Source organism: Salmo salar, chromosome 15 (genome assembly GCF_965601325.2).
Source record: "Salmo salar chromosome 15, fSalSal1, whole genome shotgun sequence".
NCBI classification, from domain to species: Eukaryota; Metazoa; Chordata; class Actinopteri; order Salmoniformes; family Salmonidae; genus Salmo; species Salmo salar.
The window spans coordinates 13,455,433-13,465,093 of NC_138305.1; positions in this window are offsets into that span (position 1 = coordinate 13,455,433).

Sequence of the window (9,661 nt, forward strand, 5' to 3'; positions counted from 1 at the left end):
GACATTAGAGAGAGACATTAGAGAGATACATTGGAGAGAGACATTAGAGAGACATTGGAGAGAGACATTAGAGAGACATTAGAGAGAGACATTAGAGAGACATTAGAGAGACATTAGAGAGAGACATTGGAGAGAGACATTAGAGAGACATTGGAGAGAGACATTGGAGAGAGACATTAGAGAGACATTAGAGAGACATTAGAGAGAGACATTAGAGAGAGACATTGGAGAGAGACATTAGAGAGACATTAGAGAGAGACATTAGAGAGACATTAGAGAGACATTAGAGAGAGACATTAGAGAGACATTGGAGAGAGACATTAGAGAGAGACATTAGAGAGAGACATTAGCGCGTAACATTGGAGAGAGACATTAGAGAGAGACATTAGAGAGAGACATTAGCGCGTAACATTGGAGAGAGACATTAGAGAGACATTAGAGAGACATTAGAGAGAGACATTAGAGAGAGACATTAGAGAGAGACATTAGAGAGACATTAGAGAGACATTGGAGAGACATTAGAGAGAGACATTAGAGAGAGACATTAGAGAGAGACATTAGAGAGACATTAGAGAGACATTAGAGAGAGACATTAGAGAGAGACATTAGAGAGAGACATTAGAGAGACATTAGAGAGACATTAGAGAGAGACATTAGAGAGACATTGGAGAGAGACATTAGAGAGAGACATTAGAGAGAGACATTAGAGAGAGACATTAGAGAGACATTAGAGAGAGACATTAGAGAGAGACATTAGAGAGAGACATTGGAGAGAGACATTAGAGAGACATTAGAGAGAGACATTAGAGAGAGACATTAGAGAGACATTAGAGAGACACTGGAGAGAGACATTAGAGAGACACTGGAGAGAGACATTAGAGAGAGACATTAGAGAGAGACATTGGAGAGAGACATTAGAGAGACATTAGAGAGAGACATTAGAGAGACATTAGAGAGAGACTTTAGAGAGACATTAGAGAGACATTAGAGAGAGACATTAGAGAGAGACATTGAGAGAGACATTAGAGAGAGACATTAGAGAGACATTAGAGAGAGACATTAGAGAGAGACATTAGAGAGAGACATTAGAGAGAGACATTGGAGAGAGACATTAGAGAGACATTAGAGAGACATTAGAGAGAGACATTAGAGAGACATTAGAGAGAGACATTAGAGAGACATTAGAGAGAGACATTAGAGAGAGACATTAGAGAGAGACATTGGAGAGAGACATTAGAGAGACATTAGAGAGACATTAGAGAGAGACATTAGAGAGAGACATTAGAGAGACATTAGAGAGACATTAGAGAGAGACATTAGAGAGAGACATTGGAGAGAGACATTAGAGAGAGACATTAGAGAGATACATTGGAGAGAGACATTAGAGAGACATTGGAGAGAGACATTAGAGAGAGACATTAGAGAGAGACATTAGAGAGACATTAGAGAGACATTAGAGAGAGACATTGGAGAGAGACATTAGAGAGACATTGGAGAGAGACATTGGAGAGAGACATTAGAGAGACATTAGAGAGACATTAGAGAGAGACATTAGAGAGAGACATTAGAGAGACATTAGAGAGAGACATTAGAGAGACATTAGAGAGACATTAGAGAGAGACATTAGAGAGAGACATTAGAGAGACATTAGAGAGAGACATTAGAGAGAGACATTAGAGAGACATTGGAGAGAGACATTAGAGAGACATTAGAGAGACATTGGAGAGAGACATTACAGAGAGACATTGAAGAGAGACATTAGAGAGAGACATTAGAGAGAGACATTGGAGCGTAACAAGGGAAATGAATTGGGTTTGATTTGGAATATGCCAATAACACAGTGTTGCCAATCGCCATGGAGACCCGCTGATGGATCCAAGAGATTTCATCACAGATCTGTTTAGCCTTTATTTGATTTAGTTAAATTACAGAACAGGCTTTTATTGATTTGGTTAAATATACTGCAGGCTTTTGATCTGTGTTATGTGTCTATGGTAGACTGAGGGGAAGGATGACGTCGCTACTCGCTGTGTGTGTGAGTGTGTGAGTGTGTGAGTGTGTTCGCTGGCCTGCTGAGGAGAAGGATGATGTCACTGCTCGCTGTGAGTGTGTGTGAGTGTGTGTGTGTGTGTGTGTGTGTGTGTTCGCTGGCCTGCTGAGGAGAAGGATGATGTCACTGCTCACTGTGAGTGTGTTCACTGGCCTGCTGAGGAGAAGGATGATGTCACTGCTCGCTGTGAGTGTGTGTGAGTGTGTGTGTGTGTGTGTGTGTTCGCTGGCCTGCTGAGGAGAAGGATGATGTCACTGCTCACTGTGAGTGTGTTCGCTGGCCTGCTGAGGAGAAGGATGATGTCACTGCTCGCTATGAGTGTGTGTGAGTGTGTGTTCGCTGGCCTGCTGAGGAGAAGGATGATGTCACTGCTCGCTGTGAGTGTGTTCGCTGGCCTGCTGAGGAGAAGGATGATGTCACTGCTCGCTGTGAGTGTGTGTGTGAGTGTGTGTGTGTTCGCTGGCCTGCTGAGGGGAAGGATGATGTCACTGCTCACTGTGAGGTGTGTGTGTGTGTGTGTGTGTGTGTGTGTGTGTGTGTGTGTGTGTGTGTGTGTGTGTGTGTGTGTGTGTGTGTGTGTGTGTGTTCGCTGGCCTGCTGAGGAGAAGGATGATGTCACTGCTCGCTGTGAGTGTGTGTGTGAGTGTGTGTGTGTGTTCGCTGGCCTGCTGAGGAGAAGGATGATGTCACTGCTCGCTGTGAGTGTGTTCGCTGGCCTGCTGAGGAGAAGGATGATGTCACTGCTCGCTGTGAGTGTGTGTGTGTGTGTGTGTTCGCTGGCCTGCTGAGGGGAAGGATGATGTCACTGCTCGCTGTGAGTGTGTGTGAGTGTGTGTGTGTGTGTTCGCTGGCCTGCTGAGGAGAAGGATGATGTCACTGCTCACTGTGAGTGTGTTCACTGGCCTGCTGAGGAGAAGGATGATGTCACTGCTCGCTGTGAGTGTGTGTGAGTGTGTGTGTGTGTGTGTGTGTGTGTTCGCTGGCCTGCTGAGGAGAACGATGATGTCACTGCTCACTGTGAGTGTGTTCGCTGGCCTGCTGAGGAGAAGGATGATGTCACTGCTCGCTGTGAGTGTGTGTGAGTGTGTGTTCGCTGGCCTGCTGAGGAGAAGGATGATGTCACTGCTCGCTGTGAGTGTGTTCGCTGGCCTGCTGAGGAGAAGAATGATGTCACTGCTCGCTGTGAGTGTGTGTGTGAGTGTGTGTGTGTTCGCTGGCCTGCTGAGGGGAAGGATGATGTCACTGCTCACTGTGAGTGTGTGTGTGTGTGTGTGTGTGTGTGTGTGTGTGTGTGTGTGTGTGTGTGTGTGTGTGTGTGTGTGTGTGTTCGCTGGCCTGCTGAGGAGAAGGATGATGTCACTGCTCGCTGTGAGTGTGTGTGTGTGAGTGTGTGTGTGTGTTCGCTGGCCTGCTGAGGAGAAGGATGATGTCACTGCTCGCTGTGAGTGTGTGTGTTCGCTGGCCTGCTGAGGGGAAGGATGATGTCACTGCTCGCTGTGAGTGTGTTCGCTGGCCTGCTGAGGAGAAGGATGATGTCACTGCTCGCTGTGAGTGTGTGTGTGAGTGTGTGTGTGTTCGCTGGCCTGCTGAGGGGAAGGATGATGTCACTGCTCACTGTGAGTGTGTGTGTGTGTGTGTGTGTGTGTGTGTGTGTGTGTGTGTGTGTGTGTGTGTGTGTGTGTGTGTGTGTGTGTGTGTGTGTGTGTGTTCGCTGGCCTGCTGAGGAGAAGGATGATGTCACTGCTCGCTGTGAGTGTGTGTGTGTGAGTGTGTGTGTGTGTTCGCTGGCCTGCTGAGGAAAAGGATGATGTCACTGCTCGCTGTGAGTGTGTTCGCTGGCCTGCTGAGGAGAAGGATGATGTCACTGCTCGCTGTGAGTGTGTGTGTTCGCTGGCCTGCTGAGGGGAAGGATGATGTCACTGCTCGCTGTGAGTGTGTGTGAGTGTGTGTGTGTGTGTGTGTGTGTGTGTGTTCGCTGGCCTGCTGAGGAGAAGGATGATGTCACTGCTCACTGTGAGTGTGTTCACTGGCCTGCTGAGGAGAAGGATGATGTCACTGCTCGCTGTGAGTGTGTGTGAGTGTGTGTGTGTGTGTGTGTGTGTGTTCGCTGGCCTGCTGAGGGGAAGGATGATGTCACTGCTCGCTGTGAGTGTGTTCGCTGGCCTGCTGAGGAGAAGGATGATGTCGCTGCTCACTGGCCTGAAGGGAAGTGACTAAATACAGTAGGTGTAGACCTTACCATGAAATGTCTACTTACAAATCCTTAACCAACAATGCACAGATTTTTTTTACATTTACATTTTAGTCATTTATCAGATGCTCTTATCCAGAGCGACTTACAGTAGTGAATGCATACATTTCATTTATGTTTTATTCATTATAGTTTAAAAAAAATATATTTACGTACTGGCCCCCCGTGGGAATCGAACCCACAACCCTGGCGTTGCAAACACCATGCTCTACCAACTGAGCCACATGGGACTATAAGGAATAAAATATTTGCATTTTAAAATATAGAAATATAAATAAATAAAAAGTTTTAAAAAAAGACAAGTAACACAATAAAATAACAATAACGAGGCTATATACAGGGTCAATGTGTGGGGGTAGTGTGGGGGTAGTCGAGGTAATTTAGGCGTACAGGGGTAAAGTGACTATGCATAGATGATAATAAGTGAGTAGCAGAAGCATAAAAAATGGGGTTAATGCAAATAGTCCTAGTATTCATTTGAGTAACTGTTTAGAAGTCTTATTGCTTGGGGGTAGAAGCTGTTAATGGATCTAGACCTGCCGCTCCGGGTACCGCTTGCCGTGCAGTAGCAGAGAGAACAGTCTAAGACTAGGGTGGTTGGAGTCTTGGGACAATTTTTAGGGCCTTCCTCTGACACCGCCTGGTATAGAGGTCCTGGATGGAAGGAAGCTCGGCCCCAGTGATGTACTGGGCCGTACACACTACCCTCTGTAGCGCCTTACGGTCAGATGCCGAGCAGTTGCCATACCAGGCGGTGATGCAGCCAGTCAGGATGCTCTCGATGGTGCATCCTGAGGGGGAATAGGCGTTTTGGTTCCCTCTTCTGTCTTGGTGTGTTTGGACCGTGATAGTTTGTTTTATAATTTTTTTTAAATTGAATATTAAATCATACAATCTACTGGCAGTGAAGCCGCTCAACATTTACATTACATTCAGTCATCTAACAGACTCCCATCCAGAAGCAACCAGAGTCAACACCCTGCACAAGGGCATGTCGACAGATCTCCCACAAGGTCAACAACGGGAACCCCAAACCAGCGACCTATCAGCCACCGGCCCAAGCACCCAACCGCCAGGCCACCAGCCCTCCAAGACCCCCCCCCCCCACACACAGTTCCCCCCCTGAGAAAAATAAAATCATAATAAAATACAATTCCATTCCTCATTTAAACATAATTTTTGTTTTGTTTTATTTTGACTTTGTTTTTTACTGTTATCTTTGACCGTCAATCTATCCCCCGCCCAGAAATTCCAGAAAATGATGTCATGGCTTTAGAAGCTTCTGATAGGCTAATTGACATCATTTGAGTCAACTGGAGGTGTACCTGTGGATGTATTTCAAGGCCTACCTTCAAACTCAGTGCCTCTTTGCTTGACATCATGGGAAAATCAAAAGAAATCAGCCAAAACATTGTAGACCTCCACAAGTCTGGTTCATCCTTGGGAGCAATTTCCAAACGCCTGAAGGCACCACGTTGATCTGTACAAACAATAGTACACAAGTATAAACACCATGGGACCACGCAGCCGTCATACCACTCAGGAAGGAGACGCGTTCTGTCTCCTAGAGATGAACATACTTTGGTGCGAAAAGGACTTATCAATCCCAGAACAACAGCAAAGGACCTTGTGAAGATGCTGGAGGAAACAGGTACAAAAGTATCTATATCCACAGTAAAACGAGTCCTATATCGACATAACCTGAAAGACCGCTCAGCAAGGAAGAAGCCACTGCTCCAAAACCGCCATAAAAAAGCCAGACTACGGTTTGCAACTTCACATGGGGACAAAGATCGTACTTTTTTGGAGAAATGTCCTTTGGTCTGATGAAACAAAAATAGAACTGTTTGGCCATAATGACCATCGTTATGTATGGAGGAAAAAGGGGGAGGTTTGCAACCTGAAGAACACCATCCCAACCGTGAAGCACGGGGGTGGCAGCATCATGTTGTGGGGGTGTTTTGCTGTAGGAGGGACTGGTGCACTTCACAAAATAGATGGCATCATGAGGAGGAAAATTATGTGGATATATTGAAGCAACATCTCAAGACATCAGTCAGGAATTTTAAGCTTGGTTGCAAATGGGTCTTCCAAATGGACAAGGACCCCAAGCATACTTCCAAAGTTGTGGAACAATGGCTTAAGGACAACAACGTCAAGGTATTGGAGTGGCCATCACAAAGCCCTGACCTCAATCCTATAGAAAATGTGTGGGCAGAACTGAAAAAGTGTGTGCGAGCAAGGAGGCCTACAAACCTGACTCAGTTACTCCAGCTCCGTCATGAGGAATGGGCCAAAATTCACCCAACTTATTGTGGGAAGCTTGTGGAAGGCTACCCGAAACGTTTGACTGAAGTTAAACAATTTAAAGGCAATGCTACCAAATAATTGAGTGTATGTAAACTTCTGACCCACTGGGAATGTGATGAAAGAAATAAAAGCTAAAATAAATCATTCTCTCTACAATAATTCTGATCATTCCACATTCTTATAATAAAGTGGTGATCCTAACTGACCTAAGACAGGGGATTTTGACTAGGATTAAATGTCAGGAATTGTGAAAAACTGAGTTTAAATGTATTTGGCTAAGGTGTATGTAAACTTTTGACTTCAACTGTATATATATTTGACACAATACCATACATATTTCATAAGGTCTTATTTTGATGTCCTGGTTTTACCCTACAGGGGCCTGAAACTGTGAAACAAAACCACGTCCATCGTTATCATATTTTGCAGCAAGGCTCTGTCGCAGGTAGATTTTTTGAAATGTTTGTTTTAATATCTATGATTGATTACACAAATATAAATTACATACATTTTCTAAACTAATCCAATATGTTATTTGGACTTATTGCACCCATTACTGAAATGGTTGTGCCAGTTTAGATGCTTAAGGTCAGGGATGGGCCTGGGGGGGCCGGAGAGGTGTCACCGAGTCCTGTAACGGGTGCAACAAATCGAACTCACTTGATTGGATGAGTTTAGAAAAATGTATGTTATTTATCTTTGTGTAGCATATGATTCAATGTACACCCAAAACGACACATATAAAAATAAACCTTCAGTAGAGCATGCTGGGAAATATGATGATGATGGGTGTGGTTTGGTAATGATGGGTGTGGTTTTGGTTCAAAGGGATCTGTATGAATTTCAGGTCCCTGTAACAGGGTAAAACTAGGCCCTCAAAATAAGGCCTTATAAAATACATACGTTATTGTGTTAAATATTTTCTTTATTTTTTTTATGATAACATATTGAGTTAGGATCTCACTTGCTGAAGTCTACTGGACAAAAACTGGATGGATGTATCTACTATGTCTCTGTCACTAACAAATACAAACATGGGACGGCAGGTAGCCTAGTGGTTAGAGCGTTGGGCCAGTAACCAGCAGGTAGCCTAGTGGCTAGAGCGTTGGACTAGTAACCAGCAGGTAGCCTAGTGGTTAGAGCGTTGGACTAGTAACCAGCAGGTAGCCTAGTGGTTAGAGCGTTGGGCCAGTAACCAGCAGGTAGCCTAGTGGTTAGAGAGTTGGACTAGTAACCAGCAGGTCGCCTAGTGGTTAGAGGGTTGGACTAGTAACCAGCAGGTAGCCTAGTGGGTAGAGGGTTGGACTAGTAACCAGCAGGTAGCCTAGTGGTTAGAGTGTCGGACTAGTAACCAGCAGGTAGCCTAGTGGTTAGAGCGTTGGACTAGTAACCAGCAGGTAGTCTAGTGGTTAGAGCTTTGGACTAGTAACCAGCAGGTAGCCTAGTGGTTAGAGTGTTGGGCCAGTAACCAGCAGGTAGCCTAGTGGTTAGAGCGTTGGGCCAGTAACCTGCAGGTAGCCTAGTGGTTAGAGCGTTGGACTAGTAACCAGCAGGTAGCCTAGTGGTTAGAGCGTTGGACTAGTAACCAGCAGGTAGCCTAGTGGTTAGAGGGTTGGACTAGTAACCAGCAGGTAGCCTAGTGGTTAGAGCGTTGGACCAGTAACCAGCAGGTAGCCTAGTGGTTAGAGGCAGGTGACGTGAGAGAACTTGGGAAGGTTGAACTCCAGACGGGCTGGTGTTATAATACCTGTTGTTATGATACCTGTTGTTATAATACCTGTTGTTATAATACCTGTTGTTATAATATATATTGTTATAATACCTGTTGTTATAATATCTGTTGTTATAATATATATTGTTATAATACCTGTTGTTATAATACCTGTTGTTATAATATCTGTTGGTATAATATATATTGTTATAATATATATTGTTATAATATCTGTTGTTATAATACCTGTTGTTATAATATCTGTTGTTATAATACCTGTTGTTATAATACCTGTTGTTATAATACCTGTTGTTATAATACCTGTTGTTATAATATATATTGTTATAATACCTGTTGTTATAATACCTGTTGTTATAATATCTGTTGGTATAATATATATTGTTATAATATATATTGTTATAATATCTGTTGTTATAATACCTGTTGTTATAATATCTGTTGTTATAATACCTGTTGTTATAATACCTGTTGTTATAATACCTGTTGTTATAATATATATTGTTATAATACCTGTTGTTATAATACCTGTTGTTATAATATCTGTTGTTATAATACCTGTTGTTATAATACCTGTTGTTATAATACCTGTTGTTATAATACCTGTTGTTATAATACCTTTTGTTATAATATCTGTTGTTATAATACCTGTTGTTATAATACCTGTTGTTATAATACCTGTTGTTATAATACCTGTTGTTATAATATATATTGTTATAATACCTGTTGTTATAATACCTGTTGTTATAATATCTGTTGTTATAATATATATTGTTATAATACCTGTTGTTATAATATCTGTTGTTATAATACCTGTTGGTATAATATATATTGTTATAATATATATTGTTATAATATCTGTTGTTATAATACCTGTTGTTATAATATCTGTTGTTATAATACCTGTTGTTATAATATCTGTTGTTATAATATCTGTTGTTATAATACCTGTTGTTATAATACCTGTTGTTATAATACCTGTTGTTATAATACCTGTTGTTATAATACCTGTTGTTATAATACCTGTTGTTATAATACCTGTTGTTATAATATCTGTTGTTATAATACCTGTTACCAATCTCGACCTGTGTTTCATCTGGACCAACACACTGGAACGTAACGGAACCCCGAAAACGATCTATTCTGTCTCTTATTGCTCCCCCTCCTCTGTCCTCTCTCCCCCTCCTCCTCCTCTGTCCTCTCTCCCCCTCCTCTGTCCTCTGTCCTCTCTTCCCCTCCTCTGTCCTCTCTCCCCCTCCTCTGTCCTCTCTCCCCCTCCTCCTCCTCTGTCCTCTCTCTCCCTCCTCTGTCCTCTGTCCTC